This window comes from Sinohyriopsis cumingii, chromosome 11 (genome assembly GCF_028554795.1).
Source record: "Sinohyriopsis cumingii isolate HCF-2022 chromosome 11, ASM2855479v2, whole genome shotgun sequence".
Classification (NCBI taxonomy): Eukaryota; Metazoa; Mollusca; class Bivalvia; order Unionida; family Unionidae; genus Sinohyriopsis; species Sinohyriopsis cumingii.
In genome coordinates, this window is record NC_142971.1 from 111,590,405 (window position 1) to 111,616,700 (window position 26,296).

The 26,296-nt window shown below is 40.7% G+C and overlaps 1 long non-coding RNA gene across 1 annotated transcript in view; it reads left to right on the forward strand.

Annotated features, from left to right (window-relative positions):
- Window positions 1-1,387: 1,387 nt before the first annotated feature.
- LOC149789305 (uncharacterized) overlaps window positions 1,388-26,296 on the forward strand; it is a 30,382-nt gene continuing 5,473 nt past the window's right edge. The window contains exons 1-2 of the long non-coding RNA XR_016424479.1: window positions 1,388-1,527; window positions 5,575-5,651. This is a non-coding gene — a long non-coding RNA (uncharacterized LOC149789305). The remainder of the gene's footprint in view (window positions 1,528-5,574; window positions 5,652-26,296) is intronic.

The following is a 26,296-nucleotide window of genomic DNA, read 5'->3' on the forward strand; positions in this document are numbered from 1 at the left end:
AAAGTGGTGAAATTTTTTTGTCGCCTTCTAAAATGTTTTGACTACGTCCACAAGTGTAGCATTTTCAGTGAAATATAATCTTTTGTGAAAAGGTATTCAGCTTGGAGGAGAATAGAACTTTCAACCAAAACCTCTATATTGCTGTGTCACGGAAGAATTATAGAATACCGTTGATTAATATAAAACTTGTCTATTTAACATCCGGGTAAATTCTCTACGTCTAAATGCTGGCACGAATCATCACCCAGGCAAGGGTTATAACAAATATAATGAGTGTTTAGGTCACACCCTCAGGATTTAACAAAGGGGTCGGGGAATGTTACCATTTGACCATTAAATAGGGATACCCACCTTTAAACCATATATATATGTATTGGTTCCTTTGGGATGAAATTAGGCATATATCCAACACAGAACCTGGTTCACACCTCTGGGTCATAGTTTTGAAACTGTTTATATACCCATCCTATATAGGTTTGAAGGACTTGATGATAAAAAAATAAGGCATATGTCCAATACAAACCCTGACTTATATTCTTTTGGTACTGGACTTGAAAACTGTTATAAGATTCCCGCACTAATACCATGTACATATTTAAAGTGCACGAGGAGATAAATGCAAAACTGCACATAATAAAATAATCCATCAAGAATGATTTCGTGTAAGGGGAAATTGGGTGAATGTCACTGTTTCAGAGAGTTTCGGTTACAAGTTTAAAATCAGATATAAACACCGTATGTATATTTAATATGAAATTAGGCTATATGACTTGAATACATATCTACAAAATACAATTTGTGCTTATCACTTTGGAAAGTGTGTAATTCTGTTATAAATAGAATATCACGCAAATATCAAACATTTATTTCCTGTAAAAAATTATATATATATATATATATATATATATATATATATATATATATATATATATATATATATATATATATATATATTACAAATTGGAAATCTGTTTCTCTTCAGTGTCATCCAATTCATTGTCAAAACGAAATAACATGAGGAAAATAGACTTTGACCCACCCCCCGTCTTTTAAGTTTACATTTCCTTGACATATTTCATAAAATATTTAGTGCCTACTTTATTAAGAAGCCCAAACGAATGCCACTTGGGGTGCATAATCGTATATAAAAAGGTGCAAAACGTAAATATCCATATTAATATTTCTTTAGTTTTGTCGTGAATCGATCGACGATCCGTTTATGTACAGATATTGTGTAGGGGTCATTTTCGATTCACAAAAATTGTCGCAAGTGCAGTTTGAGCATAAAATCGATCATAATAGTTTATTTGATACAGGTCTATGCTTTTGCTGATTAGGAATTCGTGTGAGGTAAAACAGATCAATGGGCCTAAAATCAATAGGATGATGTGGTTAGAAGCAACGCTGAAAATGTCCAGATATTGCCAGCATGTGTAAAATATTCTAAATTGATTGGGTTTTATTTATACCCGATAATCAATATATGTTACTGATTTCTGAACAATGCTTGCTATCGTACGGGTTCAGGTACGTATGTTGATATGTCTTAAGAATGAGACGATACGTCTGAAATATGAACCATTACTGAGTCACTTAAGCCTCTTCTTGGAACGCTTTTAATGTGTGATCTGACATGTTTCACCAGTGTAGTATAATGTTGTTGTTGTTGTTGTTGTAGGGTTTAACGCCATTTTTCAGCACACGATAGGCTATGCATGGCGGCCAGTATTAACGGTGGAGGAAGAACCCGGGAAAACCCCGGGAAGAACCACCGACCCACGAGAAGCTACTGGCAAGTTTTCTCACGTACCCACATTGGCTGAATCCTAGACTCGAACCCACGCAGACAGAGGTGAGATGGCAGTGATCCGTAACGGAGAGCGCTTATCTAAATGCAATGTATTTATTATACAACACGGGACCCCGAGTGGCCGAGTGGTCTACACTCGGCCACTCGGGGCCTCGTGTAATATAATAAATACATTGCATAGAAAATACAGTAGTCATTCAAAACTTTTGTTAGAATCGTCTACTTACACATTTACAAATTTTAAAACATATTAGTTTGGTGCGTTTCTGACGCAATCATCCCATCTTTGACTTTTGTAATAGAATTGTGTTGATCTGACAGCAGCGCAGAATACACATTGTGTTTGCCCATTTTAAGACCATTTTCAGCGATTCTTTCTTCCATTTTTTAACTATTGTTGTAGATACCCCTGCCACTCAAAAAATATCAAGCACGTAAAATTCTAGATTTCCAGATTTCCATTCTTTTCTGTATATAATGTTTCTTTTGTAAATTAAAAGCTGTTTGTTCTCCTGACAAAGAGCTTACTTAGTTCCAACTGTTTGTGATTTTGTATTTGTCGTGTTATTCACTTGTGTGTTTGTAATGACACAGATGGACTGAAAAGGTTCGAAAGTTATTGAGTTGGAAAAAGGTCAAAACAATAACAGACTAGAACATAAGAATGATCTGAATGTTGTTCAGTTCTTAGGTAAATTTTCCCTGTCATTTCCCTGTCATTTAAAATAAATACTTAGATTTTCCCAGTGATTTCCCTGTCAATTAAAATAAATACTTAGATTTTCCCAGTCATTCCCCTGTCATTTAAAAAAATACTTAGATATTCCCTGTCATTTCCAGGCCATTTTAAATAAATACTTAGGTTTTTCTTGTCATTTCAAATAAATACTTAGATGTTCACTGTCATATTTCAAATAAATACTTAGATTTTCCCTGTCATTTCAAATAAATACTTAGATTTTCCCTGTCATTTCAAATATATACTTAGATTTTCACTGTCATTTTAAATAAATACTTAGATTTTCTCATTACTTTGGTGTTACTTCTTTTCTTGCCCCGGTGGCCGACTAGTCTAATTCACTCGCCTTTACAGATCACCTGCTGCGTGAGTTCGAACCTCAGGCTTGCGTATGTGAGAAAGTTTTCCATTAGCTTCCCATGTGGCGGTGGTTTTCCCCGGTTCTTTTTTCCGGGTCTTTCCTCCACCATATATACGGTCCGCTACGTATAGCCTATCATGTGCTGAAAAATGGGTTTAAACTCAAGCTTACAACATTGGGATACCTGTACGTCGCTCCCCCCCCCCCAATCCCCGCCACACACGTTAAATGAGAGGGGTGAGCCGAACAGAGACTTTGTAATTTATAATAGACTCTTGTTAAGAAGTATTGGAACTAAAGGTAGTGGTGTTGGAGGTATTTATGCATTTGGCGGGGGAGGGGGGATATGATACACATTATATGGGGTGATTTACGTGCATTGGGTGTCACGCGTAAATAAAACAAGACAGGTCAGAGTGGAAATATGTAACGGTACACATACCACGTATAACTAACTGATTTGGCATAACTAAATAGAAAAATGCCAGTGTTGCTAACAGAAAACCGGTGCACAATATAACCTTGTTATTCCTCGAAAGTCAAAACTTAATCCGAAAACACTGCACGTTGCCAAACAAGATAAAGTAAGCCTTGTTTTCAAACTTCCTTTCGTCGCGTAATATTATTACAGATTTTACACTCCAACAGATCAACAAGCTAAGGAAGCTATACGATGTCAGAAAACTTTGCTAGTATGACACTCGCTTGAAATAGTTATGAACTTCGCGGAATATTCGGTATCAGCAATATTACAATCTTTGATTTCTTTAAATCACTTTGTATTTCTTTCTTTCTTTCTTGCTTGTGCAGATTTTCTTTTTCATCCTCCAGTCTTTCAAGTCCCGAGTGGCCGGGTGGTCTAAAGCTCCGCTCACCGTTACGGATCACTGTCATCTCTCCTCTGTCTGCGTGGGTTCCAGTCTCGGGTTCGTCCACTGTGAGTATGTGAGAAAGCTCGCAAGTAGCTTCTCGTGGGTCGGTGGTTCTTTTCGGGGGTTTTTCCCGGGTTCTTCCTCCATCATTAATACTGGCCGCCATGTATAGTCAATCTTGTGCTGAAAAAATGCGTTAAACCCTACAACAGCAACAGCAACTTTCAAGTTCATTTATTTGTATGACAGTGAGGTACTTAAGAATGTTTTCAGTATGACTTTTTCCCAGCAATATATAATTATATTGCATATAAGGGATGTTGTACAAAATAAAACCGAGATTTCTAGTTCAATCAACATCGCCTCCAGGACACAGTGTGAGATTTTCAAATCCCATTTTTACGAGACGTTTCCTATTTTGAGGTCTTTCCATATAGCGAGTGGCTTCATTAAAGGCAGATCATACTAGCAAGAGGAAATCCTTAACGTACCTTAATATTTTAATTGTAAGGAGCCAGAGTAAATCAATTGGGTCAGAGAGTTAAGTGGCCTAGACATACCTAACACAATATTTTTCTTCTTAGCTTTAAAATAAATCACATGTTCTCTTATTCTTGAAGATTGTAAAGTGTTTACGTGATGATTGATTATGGGTATATATTAGTAGCAAGTGATTTCCATGATGTGTTCATTTCCTTATGTCAAAAGAAAACGTTCATTAAATAGGTACAACGAATTGATGAACGTCATTGGATAGTTTATTTTATGCCGGGGGTCCTACGTTACCTTGCACTCAAAATAAAGAATACAATAATTTCCGGCCGAATATAAATTACTCCAAGCTGTTTGATCGAAAAATACACATAGCGACCAATGAATAATTTTATCGTTTCTTAAATAGCATTGCCGAGTAAAGCGTCTGATTTGCAACAATTTTAGTGAGCCCTTATACACAGTCGGTTGACAATTAAATCTACCAATTGAAATAAAAAGAAAACTGAGCAGCTACGAAGGCAACGTTGTACGTTGAAAAGCTTTAGAAATGGGACACACTATACTACAAAGCTTCAATATTTTAAATTACCATTACTATTTGGCAAGTACCACATATAAAAGCAACATAAAAGATAGTATTAGGTGAGTGTGGTTCCAATCCTGATAGGGTTTGAAACAGTTTTTACGCTATGTTACAAGATAGGTGTAACGAAATAAGTTCATCAAACTGTATTTTAAGGGACACGCAATGCGTAAAAACATGTTTTATTGAACTGCTGGAGTGAAGAGGAATTTACTCTCGATGAAGCCTAAATCTTATTAAATATAATCGCAAAAACAATAACAATTTTCAGGTTAATCATTGTTAACTATTTTAAAATATATGTGACAAAGGTGCTCATCATATGAAAATTTGTAGAAAAAGCCACAAAAACCGGTTGCTTAAAAATTTGTAAAGTCACAAAAACTGGTTGTAAATTAAAGGGAAAGTAATGATGATGATCAAATGAATGACGGATGAACTGACCGGCAACGGAAGTAATCAGCTTTAAGTCCTACCATCTGTAATCACATTCTGTTTTGAATCAGTGAAAGGAATTTGAAAATAGTATTTACTTTTGTCAGAAGTTTCTTCCTTTCCATTCGAACTAATTATGACTATTTGATAATTCAAGTGACTGTTTCTACAGCAATTGGTCGAGTTTTAACTAAAACTAAAACATTTTTGGTTGTTAATTATTGTATCAGTTGTCCCCAGTTTGAAGACAAATCTTTAATTTAATCATTCATTTTGCAGGCAGTGTTTACAAATCTTACGTATGAGGGCTTTATTCAACAACGTGTTCTGATGCGCGTCGCCTGTGCCATGAAAAGGTATTACAAAATAACGTGGGCGAAATGCATGCATGGATATATACATACTGTAAAATAAAAATTATTAGTGGGGATACAGTGTGTGTGTGTGTGTGTGATTTTGATTTTTAACGTAGCTTTAACAATTTTTCAGTCATATCGCTACGATGTCTGCAGTGTGACAATTTATAGTGATATCTAGCACTGGGGCATCATGCCACAGACATGTAGCATGATGTCCCAACCAGTCACATTATCCTGACACCAGGCCGACCAGTCCTAACACTAACCTCTTAATGCTGAGCACCAAGCCAGGCAGATGTTAGTATCATTTTTGTAAGTCTTTGGTACGACCTCCCGCATCTGAGGCGGACGCTCTAACCACTAGGCCACCGGAGAGGTCACTGGGGATACATTTTGAGATCTTGGGTGTAAAAGTCGATTTTGTGGGGATACCATTTCATAAGGGTCACACTGATTGTCCTGATGTTCACTATAACTCTTTCTCGTTCTGCATTTAATCTCTTTGGCATTTTCGTTTTTACGTACGGTAAAAAATAGTTGACTTCTCCACGGTTATTTCTGATGTTACTGTAAATAGATAGATAGGTACACCTATTTATTTATATCGATCGATCGATCAAGATAGAGACTACACTAATGATTAACATATTGGTCATTTAAATTCCCGAATCTTGTGATCTTGCATTTAATCCGTTGTTTGTTTTGATTGGTCGGTATGTTCTACACGTGTCATACATTACTTGTGTCTCAGTCACTGAGGTATATAGATTGCATTTCTTAGGGTAATACATTTTTTGTAAGTGCTTAGATCGATGGATCGATATCTACATTAATACATAGAAAGAAAACCAAATAGACGAATATATTCTTAGATGATAGATACATGTATATTCATTTTAAGGCTGGTTACTTCTCCCATACATAATTATTTCTTTCATATGTCATTGAATGTCTTTTCTTCTCAGAGGACACAAACTGACAATGCACACAATGTGTTTCACGAGGGCAGAGGACATTTTTCGCTTTCAGCTGAGTTCCGTTTTCCTTTTAGTAGCCGTGAATGACCCTGTAGTAAATAATGCGATGCTTTATTACATATTAAAAACGAAATTTTCTTTAATCAACATCGTCCCCTCCCCGTTCCTTATCCTAGTATAACATATATATTAAAGTATAGCTTATCCTAAGCGAGCACAGTTTGTACAATTTTAATACGATTATCGTAATAAATGTTTCTTGAAACAAATGGAAAAGATTAGGACGGAAATTTTGTAAGGTATTAAACTATATGATTGTCACGTAAAACTTACTCGACCTCCTTATTACTTTAAAATTGCAAGTGCCGTTCTTCTCTGTCTTACTACTATAAGAAAACATATTTTGTTATTACAATTTGTTCCTAAATGTATGTTCGCTGAATAAATCACTACCTAAAACAGACGCATGAAATAGGCAATTAAGACACCAATGCAAAGAAATACATTAATAAAGGGGGCCCCGAGTGGCCGAGTGGTCTAAAGCGCTCGCCGTTACGGATCACTGCCATCTCACCTCTGTCTGCGTGAGTTCGAGTCTCAGCCTCGGCTAACGTTGGTACGTGAGAAAGCCTGCCAGTAGCTTCTCGTGGGTTGGTGGTTCTTCCCGGGGTTTTCCAGGGTTCTTCCTCCACCAATTATACTGTCCGCCATGTATAGCCTATCTTGTGCTGGAAAATGGCGTTAAACCCGACAACAACAACTACATTAATAAAGCTAAATTTAATCTATCTATCTGTATTACGAAACGCCTTGCTATAAAATATATTTGTAATACAAAGCGCCTTGCTATAAAATAATCCAGTAAGCCGAAGCGACTGACAATGGCTGGAGGCAAGGGCAGGATAAACTGGGCCGTGTACTCCACGACAGAACAATTTTAAGGATATTTTCGCCCTTGAAAATCTGGAAACAAACCATGTGAAGACAAAAATATCCATGTGCAATCAGTTTTGTCAAAGGACATCTTAAAAAGCATAGTATAAATGGTGGAGGAAGAGCCCGGTAAAACCCCTGAAAGAACCACTGACCTACGAGAAGCTAATGGCAAGCTTTATCACAAACCCACATTGGCCAAGACCGAGACTCGAAACCATTTTATAAATGGAAACAATGAAGTAGATTCAGTCCTCTTTGATAAAACGCACATAAATACACAAAGGATAATACTTATATATATATATATATATATATATATATATATATATATATATATATATATATATATATATATATATATATATATATATATATATATATATATATATATTGATTTAAAAAAAGTGTAATAAATATATTGCATCAACTGGATAAAAGCTTGCACAAATGTTGTCTGAAAAACGTTTAGAAACTAGACATGGGTTTAAGCCTAGAAGACGAATCTGAAGATGATAATGTATATGTACTTAATGTATATCACCAATATGATGATCAGTCCTCGGCCGTAAACATTTATTTTGCGTACTGAAAAACGGAGATTCCAGAATTATACAGATTAACAGCATTATAATGCATCAGTTGTTTGTTATGCTTACTCTCGTCATAACATATTAAAGAAACAAATTTCAATGGATTTAAGAAAGGATACAAGCTTAAAATGATACAATTTGCTGTATAGAACTTACATTGGAATTTTACTGAATTTACTCTTTCGGTAAAGTTTAAAAGTTTTTATTAAAGCCTTTGAAAATTCCTGTGTTATTTAGCCTAGTTACTTTTATGTGATAGCAAATTTTCCTACTCCGCGCTTACTGTTAAACAGTGTCCGTGATAAAATATTTAGTTTTGCTGAAACTTATCCATCATTCCTGTTAACTGTCAGTGAAAGCACTGAAACCAATAATTACTCTTAATGATATCTTACATTGGAATGGTTAGAAAATAAAATTTAAAAAACCCCAACAACAAATGAATAGATAAACAATACTTCCAGATGCGCAGTACACACATACCGGATTCAAAATTTTCAACGTTTCAAGTAATTGATGATGATTCTCAATAATGAATACGATAGTTCATAATGCTACAGCATTAGTATATTTTCAGCAAATACCAAAATAATTTTTTTCTCACTGTTTGATTGCAAATGTTTTCTAAGCTAATTAGATTTTAACAGACGCAAATTACACAGTCTTTTAAAGACTCAAATGGTAAAATCTATTAGATGAGTAGATCACAATTTGCAATCGTCTTTCACAAACTAAATTGTGTATTAAACAGCACGCAATGAAACAGGTGTGTTAATATTTAGGAAACATTCACTGAAAATGACGAAAATCATTACATGATAGATAATGGTTCCCATTTTGAACTTTGTGTCAAATCCATCGTAATTTACATATGTATATCTGAAGACTGTACACGTAATAGATCCAATGCGATATTCATGATAATCGTGACGGTTTATTTCATTTACCAGTACAGGATTTAGTAAGTTTTCTTGTCCTTCTTTATTGCCTAATTTGGTAGCTTCAAGGTTAATCCTTGGTGGTTTTTGTAACCATGGTGATTTGTTCTTGTCTGTATTGTTTGTAACCTGTTTTTTAGTAGAGGTATCTTTTCTCTTAGTTCAAGGATTACTTTGCCACTTGGTTTGGTGGGTATGATTTTGGGTTTGAAGACAACTTTACACTTGTTTATAGCTATTTTGGTGGGATGGTTGTCTGGGTGGGTATCTAATCGAATGGAGTATCGGGGGTGCAGTTCTTGCCTACATAATTTTAAGGGTAGTTCTCCTGTTAGTGTTTGTAGTTCTTCTAATGATGTTGAGGGGATTGTTCCTGTGCATAATAGTAAGGCTTTTTCTCTGGATAGTGTCAAGTTTTTGTAGTACAGGTTGCTTAGCCGAGTTATATGCTTGGCAACCGTAATCCAGTTTTGATCTAATTAGGGTTTTATATATCGTGAGGAGGGTTTCCTGGTTGGATCCCCAGTCAGTCCCTGTGATGTTCCTTAGTAAATTGAGATCTTTGTTACAATTCTGGGTGAGTTGTTCAATGTGCTGTTTCCATGTGAGGTGGTTGTCAAAGAACATTCCTAGGAATGTTACTACTGTTACGCATTTGATTAATTGATTTTGTATATAGAAGTTTGGATAGACTAGGTTGTTATTTCGTTTGGGGGTGAATATGATTGCCACGGGTTTTTTTTCATGAGATATTTTGAAACCCCATTTGTCCGCCCATCTCCCTATGTTGTCTAGGCTCTGGTGGATTTCTTTAACTACTGTTTTACTGTCAGGATTTCCATTCCTCCATATGCCACTATCATCTGCAAATTGTGACAAGTTTATTTTTGTCGAGGTTGTATTTAGGACAAGGTCGTTTACCATTAGTTTAAATAGTAAGGGACTTATTACACTGCCTTGCGGAGTTCCATTTTCAAGTGAAAATTCTTTCGAATGGGTGTTGCCTAATCTTGTGGTAATTTTCCGGCCTGTGAGGAAATCGCCAATCCACTTGAGCAAGCGTCCAGTTATTCCAAATTGGTTTAATTTGACCATTAGTCCATTGGTCCATACTTGGTCGAACGCTTTTTCTAGGTCTAGAAAAACCGCTATGAGGTTGCGATCGGTTTTCCTATGAGCGTTAAAAGCGAGTTTGATATCTGTTTCCAACCTGAGAAGTTGGTCAGTGGTGGGCCGTTTGTTCCGAAAGCCACATTGCTTTATGGAGAGTAGGTAATTGGTTTCTAGATGGTGTTTTAACCTATTTGCGATTATTGTCTCCATTATTTTGCAAATATTGTTTGTAAGGGAGATGGGTCGGTACGAATTTATGTTGTTGGGATCTTTACCTAGCTTGGGGATTGGTATTACTATGGCCTGTTTCCATTTGGTGGGTAGTTGGCATTTATCCCATATCCTATTAAAGAGTTTGATTATGGCTATCGTTATATGTATAGGTATTTTTTAAAATAGATAATGTAACCTAAGTAGTAAATGGGGATACCCTACTTACAATGGGAATTAGCATTACAAACCACCCTGGGACACTCTACGTACAATGGGAATTTAACATGGCGAAAAATCGTGGGTCAGATTACGTACAATGGGAATTAACATGGGAATAAATCGTGGGTTACTTTACGTACAAGGGAAATTTAACATGGCGAAAAATCGTGGGTCACTCTACGTACAAGGGGAATTTAACATGGGGAATAGAGTTTGGGCTTGTTTAGGGACAAGGGGAATTGAATATGGGATTTTTTTTTTTAAAAAAAGAAATTTTTAAAAAGGGGTAGGCAATGGAAAGGCTATCTCTTTTCGAGAAATATGGCTGGCCCTGAAAAGGGCCTTTGGGTTTTCTTCTTCTTCTGCTTCTAATTTCTTCTTTTTCTCCACCAAGTTCTTATTTTATCTCCAACACTCTTTCTCTTCTTCTCTTTCTTTTTCTCCTGCTCTTCTTTCTTCTTCTCTTCCTCCTCTTCTTTCTTCCTCTTCTCATTTTCTTCTTCTTTTTCAATCTTTTCGTTCCATTTGCTTATTCTTATTCTTTCCTCTTCATCCTCCTTCTCCTCCTTTATCTCTTTCATGACACCACTAATCTTGTCCTTTACCTTTTTTAAGTTATTAATTTCCATCTTTACACGATGGGGACTATAGGAATAATGGTCTTCAACCAGTCTTATCAACATCTGCTCCATCATTCCTAAGTTGTCTAAAACGTCTTGTAATGTTTGTATTTTGTCCATTTGGTTAGAAGCCATCTTCTTTTTTTATTCTTTGCAGAATGGTTTGAACGACGAATACTGTGGGTTCTTATACTTAAAGCGCGTACGTGAAGGAAAACATCCCCCTAAAACGTAAAATTGATCTTACCTAGATCATGACCAAACAACGCGCGGACGTGAAGGAAAACATCCCCTACTTTTTCATTTCATATAATAAAACCCAAACTATACTTTCTCATTTCATATAATAAAAACCCAAACTATACTCTCCACATACGCTAAGAAACAATAAACAAAATCCATAATCTACTATCCTCACAATCGTACGTGAGCGCTTACAAAACCCAAACTATACTCTCCACATACGCTAAGAAACAATAAACAAATCCATAATCTACTATTTACACAATCGTACGTGAGCAGGTACAAACACAAACACACAAACACGAACACACAAACACATACGCTAAGAAACAATAAACAAAATCCATAATCTACTATCCACACAATCGTACGTGAGCGCTTACAAAACCCTAACTATACTCTCCACATACGCTAAGAAACAATAAACAAAATCCACATTCTACTATCCACACAATCGTACGTGAGCGCTTACAGAACCCTAACTATACTCTTCACCTACGCTAAGAAACAATAAAGAAACCCATAATCTACTATTCCCACAAACATACCTTAGCTCTTACAAGCACCAACACACAAACACATACCCTCACACTATCTTAAAAAAGAGTTAGTGTTTATATTCACACTACTCTACCTACACATTGGCAAATTGATGGTTATTTCTTTTCTAGAGTATTGGGTAGCCCTGAAAAGGGCTGTTTTTTTTTTGTTTGGAACTTCATGGACACCTGGTTAATGGTGGCACCTTCCAGGCCTGGCGCCGCATACACATCTTGTCCCCCAGTTACTTTTTACCTTTTTGGGGGAGAGAGCAGAGGCAGGATATGTCGCTTCAGAATCCCAATTTTCGCTCTCTGGGATTCTGAAATTTCTTCTTCTTCTCTCCTTTTCCTCCTCCTCCTCTTCTTTGTATCTTCTCTCCTCCTCTTTGTATCTTCTTTCCTCTTCTTCTTTATATCTTCTCTCCTCCTCTTCTTTGTTTCTTCTTTCCTCCTCCTCTCTTATCCTTCCCTCCTCCACAATGGCTTCCGCGGCCAGTTCATTTAATATGCGCCTGGCATATTCCAGATGCACATGAAGTTCCAACAGTTTCTCCAGTCTCGTGTTCATTTTTGGTGTTGATCAATCAACAAGGGTAGCTGGACTGCCGAACGAGTTTCAATTTATAGTGAAAGCGCGGACGTGATGGAAAGCATCCCCCTAAAAACATAAAATTGATCTTACCTAGATCATAACCAAAAAAAAACAACAACGCGCGGACCTAAAAGAAACACTCACTCACTTTTTTATGCTACCCATCACTATTTTAAAATTTTTTATAAATCACTTCAATAGACTATCCACATACGCAAAGCAATCCAATCTAACCCCTAAATCTACACCTCAAACACCAAAAAAAAGACATCATTTTAATCTACTATCCATACCAACTTACTTAACCACTTACAAACACAAACACACAAACACATACCCTCACATTTTTTTAAAAAAGAGTTAGTGTTTATTTTCACACTACTCTACCTACACACATTGGCAAATCGATTGTTATTTCTTTTCTAGAGTATTGGGTAGCCCTGAAAAGGGCTGTTTTTTTTTGTTTTGCTATGGCATTCTTTTTTAGTTTCTAAGAATGCGATGTCCTCTGAGGATAGACTTTCTGGCGATAGGTCTGCTTCTTCGGAAAGAGAAGAAGAACTCTTTGGTGTCGATACGACAATCGACAAAGCCTCTGTCAGCTTCAGGTTGCTGCTGCTGCTCTTGTTGTTGTTGTTGCTGCTGTCTCTGAAGTCTGTACTTCTCTGTCCATTCTTCTTTTTCTCTGAAGAGCTCTTCTATCAGGTCTTCAGTGATTTTTAACATTCTCACATTCTCTATTTCTTCTGGCTTCGGTATCAGACTGTGTCTGACCCTATGCAAATTCACGTAGGCTTCGTTGAGTTTAGCTAGTTTGGAGCACATCTTCTTAGGAGGATGAGTCGACAATGGATGGTTAGACTGGAAACAACTCCGGTTCTTAAAGTCAAAGCGCGGACGTGAAGGAAAACATCCCCCACACGGTTTTTGAGTCACAACGTTTAGTGAGTGTCATGAGAGGGATAGTAAGAAATGAAAGAGCATCAATCCAACATTCTTATAGCTAAACAAAAGACAAAGGCATTTTTTTCAAAACACAACATTTTTTATTCAAAAATCACTTAATACTAAACAACAACTCTAACATTTTTTAACAATAATCCAACAATATAACATCAAACAATTTTTTCAAAACACAACATTTTTTATTCAAAAATCACTTAACACTAAACAACAACTCTAACATTTTTTAACAACAATGCAACACTAAAAGTTTCTCCACTAGGTAAAGAGGGATAACAGTCTTCCATGGTTTCTAGTAATCTAGGATGACTTCTCTCAAACTGTTGATTTCTATGGTATTATCGAATTCTGTATACAGGATGACGTTCACCGTTTCATCAGGGTCTCGGTCTTTAAACTGAATTTCCACACGAATCTGGCCGGATTTTATAGGGTGGAAATGTCCCTCGTCGCTGCCTTGGTCTGGAGTGAAATCGAAAGCCCACAAAGCATAGCCTCCTGCATAATCCTCGTACGTAATACCGTGACTGGTATTGGTTCCTAACTGTCCGGTGGCTTCGTACAAGGACAAGTACGATCTGAAGTAATTCTTCTTTTTAAAGTCAGGTTCGAAAGGTCGGGTACACAAGGTCTTGCCATCGCGACTGACTTCGATTTTGGACACGCCAAGTGTTGAAAGTAGAAAGGATTTTTTTCGGCAGCTCCGTTGAAGGCTGTATTCTCGACGATACCAACGATCAAACGTTTGGGTAACTGTCCTTGGAACAGATGATCTTCGATCATGGATCGCTGTCCCTTGGGAATGGTGAAGGTTTTCACTTCCACGCGTCGTATGGGATACTTGGCAGTCGTTCTGCTCAACGTCTGACTGATGTCGTTTCCCACTTTAGGTAACACTTCCACACGGCGTACGTAGAGTCTGGCTTCTAGGATTTTGGTTTTGTAACCGTCACTATCAGCCATCAAATGGAAAGCGGCACTGCTACGATTCAGTCTCAGGCGGACATCCACCCCGTTCAGCAAATACTTTTCTTGCAACCACATGTCCAAATGCAAACGATCCATCAGTTCTAAACTTGTGTCGGCTCCCGTGATTCTCTTTCTTCGTTCTACAAATCCATCATTGTTGTCTTTCTTTTCATCAGTTTCCAATATTTCAAACTTGGTAGGTTCGTCAGCTTTCCATACCACACAGGCATTGAGATGAGTGTTCTTGGCATCTATTCCGTACGTCAAGAGATTTTCCAGGTAGGCACGATAAGGGTAAGTATCCATGCTGCTACTGACCAGTTTGTTATTCAAGTACAAGTCCACTCCACTGAACAAGGAATGCATGAAATTGTTGACGGGAGCTACTGCTTCATCGTCTATAGCACCTCCAGTCTTATCTAGAATTTTGACTTTCAGGTACAAGTAACTGCTATTCAGATCGATGTAATCTTCGGGCTGTCCTTTGATTTCAAACTCGATGGGAGCGGAATCGGTCAGTGAGGAGACGGGGTGAAATTCCACCCACTGGGATTCTTGCATCGTCATCATCGTGGGGGGGGGGGCATGGCAAACAGATCCAGTTCCGTCTTGGAACAAGCGCAAGATTCTCGGTGCATCATTTTTTTGTCTCTTTTCTCAATAATCGAAAACGTCTAAGTCTCGAACGGTTCTTCTTTTCTTGGCCTTTCTCGCTTGAAGTCTGGTGAAAGGGTGTTTTCTTCGTCGTCTCTTTCTGCCTTGTCCTTGCTGAATGCCTGACTCGGTAGCGTGCAGGGCATTTATAGGTGTTTCTCGTTGGCCTAAAATGTCTTTGCCCGTTTGCAGCAAGACATTTTTGCCTGCCCTCATGAAGGCTTCTCTAGGGTTTTGTTTGTCGATGATGACATTTTGGAGAAATTCTTTGCCTTGCGTCAGTGCCGCATCTTTCAAGGCGTGCAATCCGCGTGTCACCATCGGTTTCAACACTGGGGCCACCGAACGAAAGGCCGATTTTAACATGTCTCCTAAACCGTGTCCTCGCTGTCGAGCAACCCCTCGGTACACTGGATACATGACTTACTTACGAGTCGTGAGAGAACCGTTTTCGAAAATGGAGTTTCACCGTGACTTTTCCTTTGGTGAATGGAATATTTTGTCCCAGATCTCCTTTTATAGCAATGTTGACCGTGTCCAAATACGACTTACTGACCGGCAAATAGTGAGGATGGACAAATTCGCGGTGGACGTGGTAAGTGTTTCCACCTTCCTCGTCAGCATCTGTGGCAGAATCCACTTTGAAAGGAATGACACGCAGTAACGGTACGGAGGTGTGTCCCACCACGTTGTACTCCACCACATCGGAATACACGAACATCAAATTCAGTCCTTGGTTCAGTTCTACCGGGCCACGAAATAACTTGCTAAAAGACTCGTTGTCGTAAACGATGGGTAATTCGTTTTTCTTGATCATCGTCTTTCTCATGTCCATGTCTCCGCCCAACATGTCATACAATTCAGGACAAAATAAAATGGACACGATTTTACTCCGTTCAAATTTCATCAAGAAGCGATGAGCTGCTTTGTGGTACTCCATGGTGACATTTTTGTTGACATGCTCCAAAGCTTTCAGAAACACGACATTAAACCTGGAGGCTATGGTGCTGACCAAATGTTGACCACTAAAATAATAGCCTGGGGGAATGAACAAGTGATAGGTGGTGTACTTTTGTGTACGGGTTTTCTTGTCATATTTGACATTGCTATCCATCCACTGTTGCATTTGCTCGTCATGAACTTCCACATCAAAAAAATTTTGATTGGGAAGGACATTGAGGACTTGGGTCGGGTGAATCATTTCTACTAAAGCCACTTCCCAATGGGCTTCGTGATCTAACTGGATGGCCTGAGGTAATTTGGCCGTGTAACAGCACAACGTGTTCTTGGGAAACACCTCCATGGAACTGTCACTGGGTAAAGTTAAGTAAAATTAGTTTTGGTGACTCATAATTCCAGAGTTCTGTGGCTGTCCGAGGGTTACTGGACGTCAGAGGCGTGTCTCCGTCTAAAATGGGGTTCTGGTTGTGATTGAAGTGGTGACTGGCACTGACACTGGACACAAGGTTCCCGGGGTTCCCGTTCGAGGTGAATTTCAGGGAGGGATTAGGAAGCAGGTAACCGATGCAACTGCTCAATAAAATGGTCCACAATTGTTTGTCTCCTTGTTCCAAACTCAAATTGGCGATGGCTGCCCCGATGACACAATACACCACGAAGATTTGGCAGAAAAAGACGATTTGCGTTTTAGGCACACGTTCTCCACACCACACCCACAAGGGTTGTTTTTGTAAATCTTGCACAGAAGAACTAGGTGAAGGAGGAGTGGTCGACGTAGCTGCGTCTGCTGTGTGAAAGGGCATGATGGTCACTTCTTTTTATAGTCGATGACTTGCGAAGCGTCGATCCAAGAATCAAAACTGGGTGGATATCCTTTCCAACGTACTTTGACTTCTTTGACACGTCGTTTGCCCACTTTACGGGTTCTGCGTTCGAGAATGCTTTCGATGTCGTACACGTCGTCTTCTTTTTTGGTGACACGTTGTAACTCGGGCAAATAAAACGTTCCTTTGAGCACTTCTCCGTTCATGTCTTCCAATTTATAGACGGCAGGATGACGGCCATGCACTCGTCCAGTGACGCGAAACAATTCGGTCGTCCAGTTAGGTAAGTAACCTTTGTCGAAAGTGCGTTTGGTTTTGCCAATGCGCTCCCAATCTCCTAGGGCCAACTCTCCACTTTTCTTGGGGAGAGCCCTCGTCGGGGACGTACCAAACAGGCGCTCAAACACCAACACTTCGTTGTCGGGAGTCACGTCTTGCGGGGCACGTCCGATGCTTCGATAGTAAGATTGGTTGTACGCTTGCACCAGGTGCGGTAAGATGTCGATGTACTTCAGAGTGTGGTGATGCGTAAAATATTTCCACATGCGTTCTTTCAAAGTGCGTTGAAAACGTTCCACGATGCTGGCTTTGGTTTCGGGATTCTCGGTGGTAAAAAAATGAATGTCACGTTTCTTTAATTCTTTTTGGAAAGCTTGGTTGAGAAATTCGGTGCCTTTGTCCGTTTGCCATCGAAGAGGGTGACGACCGCTTTGTTTCAACACCCGTTGCAGGGCTCGCACTAACTCGCTGCTCGATTTGGAAGTCAAGGGTACGACCCAGGCAAATTTGGAAAAGACGTCGATGACACAAAACAAATATTTGTAGCCACGATTGTAGCTGGCCAAATGAGAGACATCGGCTAAATCGGCTTGCCATTGATGATCGATGCCTTCCACTCGGGTGCGACTTCTGGCAAACTTGCGTCGAATGGGTTTGTGTAAAGTGTAGGTAGCTTGTTCTTGTAACCATCGTTGCACTTGAGGTAAACGGAGACTTTTCAGTCGCGTTTTGGCAGCACGATACAATTTTTGAACTCCTGCGTAACCTGCAGGATGGGAGGGATCGTAGTAAATGCTGGCTAAGACTTTTTCCATTTTTTTTGTGTTGGTTGGTGTGTTAATAAGACACCCACTCTTGGAGGATGCTACTCTTTTTCTCTTGGGGTATTTTCTTGGATTGCAATGCTTTGCGTGTGCGGCCAGCAATAGGTGTCGAAGAGGAGAAGGATGTCTGAGCGGGGGATATCGGTTCTTGTTTCATTTCTGTCTTCACTTCTGTCTTCACTTTCTTTTTCTCTTGTGAGGAAGAAGGGGTGGCCATCATCTTTTTAATCCATCCAATTCTGGAGGTAGGTGGTGTTGTTAACTTGCGTACTTTTTCTGGTGGAGTTTGAAACCCTTCCTCCTCTTCTCCTTTTTTTGTCTTGGTCACGGGTACTGGTGGTACTGGTACTGGTACTGGTGATGGTGCTGGACTTTTCATCAAGGTCTTAAAATCTTTCAGAGTGGGTAGAGCTGTTTCGTCTAAAGCTTTCTGGTGAAAGAGTTGCAGTCGTTGCAAGAGTTGACCGTACTTTTGCGATTTTTCTGTTTCGGACAAATCTTGGCGATCCATCAAGGACTGCAATTCGTGTTGTAACTGGGACATCTCGCTCAAATTGGGATTGGGAGGTAAATGCGGGGTGTGTTGTTCTTGCCACCGATGGTATTCCATCCATCGTTTGTAAGGCACTAAAGCTAGTTTTCGTCCTTCCATGGGGTTGTCAGGGGTCGATTCTGAGATCTTGGAACTTCCGAGGCCTTTTTATCTTGCTCCCACCAGTCCTCCCAACATGGTTCCCAAGACTCCTTTCAGTATGGGGCCTAACAAGAGAGGTAAAATACCTCCACGTTGCACTAACATCTTCTTTTTTTGACGAATGGGAATTTTCTTTTGAACCATTTGGCGAAGAACGTGACGATGTTTGCCTAAGCATTGTTTCTGGTGTTTGGACAAAGGGATCGTGCCTTTCAAAACGTTCAAACAACATTCGCACACGGTATCGATGACCTCTTTGGAGGCTGTTTGAATGAGTTTTTTTCGTAGGGGTGGAGAAGCTTTGGACAGGACAGATAACATGTCCCCATGTTTGGCTAAACGTGGTGGCAGTCCTTTCCTTTTCTTTCCTTGGGGTTTTCTGGAGGGTGACATCTTTGAGTCTTCAGGAGCACCAAAAAACATTGATACCCGACTTGGTCACAGGCCTTTTTTATACTGGAACGCGTCGCCACTGATTGTCTTTACGTCGTATTAGTTTGAGGACAGGCATGACACGTCGTGCAGGGGTACGTAACGGACTAAATCGAGCCAGTTCTTGCTTGGACAAATCCAGTAAACTTTGTAACATGCCCGATCTTTCTTGAACTTTGATTTTGGGAGAAGGTACTTTGTGAGCAGCAGCCACTGCCACTAAATTGGAGGGTCCTGCCACTGGGGAAGTTCTTTTGGGGGTCATCAACGGAGAAGTTCTTGGTGTGATCAACGTCTCCAAGTACTCTTCAGTTCTGGGTGTCATTAACGGAGAAGTGGACAAACGTGAAGCTGCCGGAGACGCAGTCACCGCCGTGGCAGGTCGTGGTTTGCGAGTGTAAGGTTGCGTCCTGGCCGAAGTGCCTCTCTTGCGACTAGTTTTCTGTGGACTTTTCTTTTTCTGGGGGCTTCTTTTCTTTTTCCGGGGTGGTGGTGGTGTCTGGTCAGAGGAGGGTCCTGCCACTGGAGAAGTTCTCCTTGGGGACCTGGTCTTTTTCTTCTTGGGGCTTCGTTGGACTTTTGTCTTGGGTATAACTTTGGGGGCATTAGGATCCCATCTTAAGAGTGAGCGAATGATGACCCCTCCTAGAGTACCGCTCCCTCCAGGTTTCAAAATGATTTGTTTTTTGGTTTGAGTGTCGATGCGGGGATCGGCCAGTTGGACCAAAGCGACTTTGTTTCGATCGAAAAAGCGTTTGGTTTGATGAGGAATCTGAATGATTCCTTGGAGTAATTGACATGCCGTCACCGTGAACCATCGTAAGACTTCTTTGAGACTAGCTTCTAAGACACGAGCTCGTGTTTGTGGATCTTTTTCTCGACTGATGCCATACAAGGCACGAATCAATTTGACGGGAAGATGCGACTGAAGGGACGTCATGTTCGCACTGAGAGTGAGACAGACGAAAAAGGGTCTGAGGTTTTTATAGATTTTTTTATGGGGAGTGAAATGAAGTCGAGGACGGAGACGTGTACAGGACAGGCCCTCCGTCTTGGCACCAGTGGTGAAACAAGTGGGTACGAAATCGCAAATCCTCGAGAGTCGTAGGTTTCAAATCGACGAGTAAATAGGCGCGTGGCGTTTGAGTGGCATCGTCGTACGCCTGAGTCAGCCAAGGCGTTCCTAACTGTTTGGCTAAGACTTGCACTTGCGATTTATCTCGAGGGCTTTTAAACAAGACCACGTAATGCGCATTGAGACTGATGGTGCGATGGGCTTTACTTTGTTGAAACAAATTTTGGGTGATGTAAACGACACTGGCATTACGATGATGCCCTTTGCGCGTGAACCACAGTTTAATTTCTTCTTCGTCTTCTCCTAACATGTCGTCGAAAATGACCAAATGGGTTTGACGGGAGTCAGAGACGATGCCGTCGTCTTCTTTAGGAATGCCTTCCACAAACACGATGGAATCGCCTTGACTTTCTCGCAAGAGGCTGTACGCCGATTGCCACTCTTTGTAACACCACACGATCCGTTGAGGGGGCCGATCGATCAAATGATGTTTATGTTCGATCAAACGTTTGACGAATTCGGTTTTGCCAGAACCGCTAGGTCCAGCAATCAGCATGTTAAAGGGATGGCGAAGATACAAAGCCTCCCAACTGGCACGATGTAAGTGTTCGTCGATGACTTTGACAGTAGAGGAAGAGGGAGCAGAGACAGTAGAGGTAGCCATGGTGTGAGGAATGTCACTTGTGACACGAAAAAACAAACAAGACAAAAGTTTATATACTTTTTCAGAACACGTTTATTGAATGTTTTTTTTCAAACATGAATACGAAAGACAAAAATACATAAAAGCCAAAGGCTTAAGTACAAGAATAAAAGGCACATGAACGTGGAATAAAAAACAAGTGTCTGTACAACATGTTTTGGGTAAAGTTCTAACCAGTTCTATAGTAGGGGGTAAGGTCACACAAGTGTCCTCCCGAAAGGGTCTTTCAGGCCTGTCCACGACAGTCCTGTCCTGGGTGACGGGTTCTTCTGGCACCGTCACTAACACAGGTTGAAAAGTAACTTTTTTCCTTGAATAACTCTCGTGCATACTGGGCCACCTCTTGTGTCCAAGCCTCAAAACCCTGGTCTCGGTGATGTCCAACATTTGACTCCTAACCAATCTGGTTTCTTCTTCGTCAACGACATGGTAAGTTACTTCAATGAACAATGAACTATTGGTCTTGGACGTTGTCCCTTTTTATATGCTGACCAATATCGATGTGACCGTACGGCAACGTAAAGTGATTGGGAAGTCTCACTCGCTTCTGGTACACGATTTGATAGATTTTTTCCAGGGGCCGACTGACGATGTGGTGAGTGGGTAAACGTACAATCTTGTTCGGTTGATAAGTGGTCACTTTAAAGTTGCCATCCTCTCCCGATTGCAAGGCTTCTTTCAATACCCCAAAGTTGACCACTCGACTGGTACGATGATTCAGAGTCAGTCCTTTCACTTTGCACGTCGTGTGCACTTCTCCTTGTTTGTCCCGGTATTCGTAGCCGTAATTTTTGGGGCCACCACTGACGAAACTTAGAATCTTGTCGTCGGGATGCTCGTCTGTCCAGGCTCCTAAACGGTCTCCTTCGATGTCAGGGTGCTGTTGAATCGGGTGATGGATGTAAATGTAACTGTCCGTGTCAAAGTACAGGACGCGTTCTTCTAACAGTTCTAAAGCTTCGTACAATTTTAAGCGAGCATAAGCTGTCACGTAAGCCGCAATGATGACATTTCCAAAAGGGTCGTCTTGTACAAAGTCCAAATCTTCTTCGTAATTGACCAAGATCAAATCCTCTCGAACGACGTCCACGTGTTTCATGTATTTGGTTTTGTCGTGAATCATCTGGAAGTAGCGGGAAGGTTCTGTCAAATATTCCGTCTTGGATAAACACGGTCGTTGTGCCATTTTACCCCACAAGCAATTTAACATCACTTTGGCAAACGATCGCCTGCCTTCGTTTTTTTCGATGTGGTCTAAAGAGATGCCTTCTTGTTCGTAGTATTTCTCTTTGAATTGTATTTGGTCTTCGGGAGTGTGACACCAGGAAGGATAGCCGCTGGCTTCTTGTTTCAGTTTCAAAAAGGCATCCACGTAGTCGGCGAAAATGCCTTTCTGAGTAGGGTCACCCTTGTGGTACTGTTGTGTCTTGGGAAAGTGGCAAATTTCGTACACTTCTAACAGTTGGTATCCCATGTCCAGAACTTTGAACAATTCCACGCTGACCCAGGTTCCTGTCAAGGCACGTTCTTCCTGGCTGTGATGGCAAGGTTGGTCCTGGTTGCACGTTTCGGCACAAGTACGGCACAAGGGAAACATCAGTTTGCCTTGACAATGGTGAGGTAAGACGGGATGGTATAGGTTCGTGGGAGGCAAAACTTTGCACTTGATCAAGCCTTCGTATTGTCGAATGTTTTTCAGGTCGATGTGTTCCGTCAGCAATTGCGGGTGCCCTACAGGAAAGCGACAATATTTGCACACGTAGGGATACAACGAACACACGTCCAAGTATTTGATTTCTTCTCCTTTCTCTTCGTCGGCTTGGTACAGCAAACAGGTGGCATTGGTCCTTCCTCCGTACAAACTATCCCTCGGGTTCAGCGGGTCCATGAACTGGTAACTTTCCACGAGGCGTTTAAACTCGGGATCGGTTTTCATACGGTGATCGTACTCGTGTTCCCACATTTCCACCACTTGGTATCCTTGCTGTTCTAACTTTAGGCGTCGCTGACAAGTGTCCTGGTACAGGTCTTCCATGGTCCGTTGTAAAAACTGATTTTTAGTGTCACGGTCAGGGTAGCAGACGGGACATCCGTGAAATAAGCAACCGTTAAACTCGTACACGATCTTGGGGTTTTCTAAGTCCCAGCCATCGACCGAATACGTTCCGATGGTCTTTTCGCCTCCTCCGTTGCGGGCATGCTGAATCCATTTGTCTTCCTTGTCGCACAAGTAATGTAACCAGCGTAGGGCTTTGACCGAGTATTGACGTTTGACAAAGTGGGTCGTTTGAGGACTGATGACAGCCACGGTGTTTTCAGGCATGAATCGTTGGCGGTACACTAAGGAACACGCTTTGGCAATGGTGCAAGCTTCTTTCAAAGGATCGATCCCTCCGTGTTCCATGAACAGTTCTCGAAATTTTCCACAGCAACGTCGTAAAATGTCCACGTCGGAACGACAATACTTTAACATTTCTTCCTGAAAGTCGAAAGGGTCCAGGGCGTGAGCCTGGTACCAAGCGTAGAAATCTTCTCGTTGTTCGGTACGCATGTTGTCGGGGTCGTAATAGTGAGCCTCAGGCAAATGGGGTAGAACGGCATGTTGATTGGCTTCCGTATTGAAAAAGTGTGGAAAGTACCCTTTAGCCATTTCTGTCATTCCAAACGTTTTAGGCATTCGGCTCAAAGGCATGGCCAAGTAACTCATCGAATCTTTAAACTGTACTTGTCCCACTTGCATGAAAATGATTTTGGCTCCGTTCAAAGTCACTTTAGGACGTTCGGTGCCTTGTTCCGTATAGTATCTGAGAAGAAACTGTCCATCGTATCCGGAGAAATTGTGAGCCATCACCGTGGCATGACGATGACAATCTCCGTAACGTTCGATGTCCTCTTGGCTCCACGTCTTGTCGATGGGGTCTAAGACCCATTGGGCAAAATCGGCTAACGTGTTTGGTCCCCGAAAGATTTTTTCACGTCCTCCAGGAATCTTGCTGCAGTGAGGGCAATGACTGAAGATAGGTTCTTGAATGCACTTCTCGCACGCTCGATGAGCCACGCAGAAATTAGGAATGTGAATGCCGGTCTCTTGCATGCATTCGAAATCGAAAAAGATGAAATTGCCTTTCTTCTTGTGACCGTCCTCTTTCTCTGGTTGGGGTTGGTATTTTTGCACGTAGCATTGGTGTTCCAAGTCCACGATGTGATGACAAATGTGACATTTTTTTTTTCCCTGAACATACGTGTGCCTTGGTACTATTGGTACGTATGCCTTGTCTACACGTAGGGCACAATCTCAAGAGTTGACAAGCACATTTCTGCTGTGAACCTTGCGTCTTCAGATGTTGCTGGTAACAGGTAGGACTGACAAACGTGCGCAAACAAGTGGAACAAGGCACTGGTCCTTCGCTCAGACAGGGTGGAGAGGCCAAACATCCTGGGCATTTCATTCCACAATGCTTGTGTTGCTCTCGATTGTTATAACCATAGTCACATTTCTCACAATAATAACCGTATCCCAGGAATCCAGTGATACTGGTAATGGTATCGAAATGGTCATCGTGATGATAGACATGAATGTATTTTCCGTCCTTGAAATCTTGGCCTCGAAACAACAGAGTTCCACGCATTTCTTGAGGGTGCACTTTCAAGGTGTAGCGTGGAGCTAGGGCATCTTGCAATTTTTGCATCTCAGGAATGCCACAGGGTGTGTCTGTGGACAGTCCGGCTTGTTGTAACAGGAGTTCTGCTTCGTTTCGTTGTTTGGCTCGATAGGAGCGTTGAATAGTGTTCCAGGTTCTTTTCCATTCTACCGTGTCGTTCTTGTTGGCATAGGTTCGTCCCACCACGATGGCTCGAGCTAAACACATCTGGTCTTGAGGGTTGTTAATTCGGACGAGACTTGTTTTGGTGTTGAGAAGGTCGTCCACCAATAACATCTTTTTGCGTCGTGTCCCTTGAGGAAGAGAGACGTGAGCCATTTTCAGTGTTGCTTTACCATCGGTGATGTCAAACTGGTCATTAGATTGTTGTACGTGTTGAATCTTGTCCATGATTTTGGAAGGGGTTAGTTCTGCGGGTCTGCTAAACTCGATCCAAACAGGGGATTTCAAACCGTCGTGATCTATGGATAGTGTCAAGCGATCGTCTTCTTTGGGTTGACATTGTCGCTTGAGTGCGGTGAGCAAAGAATCCCACATCTCGGTGATAAACCCTTCTGCTTTCTCCAAGGGTACGTCGGTCTTGAAATCTTTATACTTCACCGTGTAGGTGTAAGCCGTGGTTCTAAATTTTCTAGAGGAGCGCTTTTCCGTCTCTCGAATGGAATAGTATTTTTCAGGGTTGACTAAGGGTGGTGAACTTGGTTTAGAGGGTTCGGATTCTGGTTCACTCATGTCCTCTTCAAAATCACTGGCATGAATTTGTGCCAAGATTTCAGCCCTGGTACGAGGCGATAGATCACGTTTCTGCCTCTTACTTTCTTCTTCTTCTTCTTTCTTCTCGAATGAATAGGATCGTTTCATCTTGAGTGCAAAACGTCAAATGACTCAAGTTCAAACACCATAGACTAATTTATAGTCATGGCAAACCAGCGTATATAAAAAGGGTGTGTCTTGTCCTTTCACTATTCATTTCACTCTCAAACCGAGGAGAACGATGGAAGAGACTACCCAGATGGAACGTTTCGTCAGAGCTTTGCGAGGGGTCATTAGAAAATTCTCTTCAGACCAGCCGACGGACTACTCTCCTTCCTTTCGAGATAAGAGTCAGGATACTTGCTATATCTGTCAGAAGAAAGGGCATTGGTCTTCAGAGTGTCCAGACCGTCAAAAAAGAAAAAAAACAGGGGCTAAAAAAGACAAAAGTCAAGATACCTGTTATTATTGTAAAGAAAAAGGACATTGGTCTCCAGATTGCCCAAAAAAGAAACAAGAGGAGTCAGAAGAAAAGAAGGATTCTTCAGAAGAAGAGAGGGATTCTTCGAAAGAAGAGAGGGATTCTTCGGAAGAAGAGAGGGATTCTTCGAAAGAAGAGAGGGATTCTTCAGAGGAAGAAGAGGAAGAAAGAAGACAATTCTATTTAAAAGAAGCAAAGAAACAGGAAAAGAAAAGAAGAAGGGAAGAAAATGAGGAAAAAACGGTGAAGAAATTCAAAAAACAGAGAGACTAAACAAGGAGAAAGAAGAAGTCAATGAACTTTTAATTAAAGTGTTCTGTGGTGAATTGTGAATTGGATTGTAAAAAATGGAGAAAAGAATACATGAATGATATAAGGTAAGTGTC